The sequence below is a fragment of the Fulmarus glacialis genome, unplaced genomic scaffold (genome assembly GCF_000690835.1).
Source record: "Fulmarus glacialis isolate BGI_N327 unplaced genomic scaffold, ASM69083v1 scaffold8565, whole genome shotgun sequence".
Classification (NCBI taxonomy): Eukaryota; Metazoa; Chordata; class Aves; order Procellariiformes; family Procellariidae; genus Fulmarus; species Fulmarus glacialis.
Genome location: NW_009211123.1, coordinates 70,942 through 71,600, shown reverse-complemented (window position 1 = coordinate 71,600; position 659 = coordinate 70,942).

Below are 659 nucleotides of genomic sequence, written 5' to 3'. Positions count from 1 at the left end.
AGAACAGGGTGTTGCTCCTTCTAGCAGCTCAGTTTTGCACATTCAGAGCCTAAATTCACACTCTTTAAGGAAAAGTGCCGCCCTGCAGCGCTGGGGACGCAGGCACAGCGTGGGGTGCAGAGGCTGTGTTTTGGGTGGGTGGTGCCAGGGTGGTTCCCAGGCAGCATATGGACTGGGTGTCCCTCCTCCCCATGCAGCTGGTGCTTGGCACCACGGGCTGCGGACGTGGCACAGGGGTTTGTATCCTTTGTGCGTGGGCACTGGGACACAGCGGCACTGGGACACAACGAACTGCCACCGAGACAATGTTGGGTTATCCTGGAGGGGCTTTTGGATCTCGTTTTTTTCTTAAAGTCCAAGAAATAATTAGGGTATCCTCATTTTTTCTTAGCCAGTGGGGCTGCAGAGGAAAGCCTGGAAATGGGAACATTGTTCTCAGTAAAGACCAAGAGCTTTCACTAAGCAGGTGGTTTCAGCCGCAGGGCTTTCAGGAGACAGATCACTTCAGCTCAGAAGGGGATATTTGGGTCCGTGTCCCAAGACAGGGGAACACCAAGTGCTTTATGCGGTAGGAACCGCAGCTCCATGGCTGCGGACGCCGGTTCTCCCCATGCTGTCATTCCCCCCATGCATGATGCTCACCACTGGCGGGGGGGGGC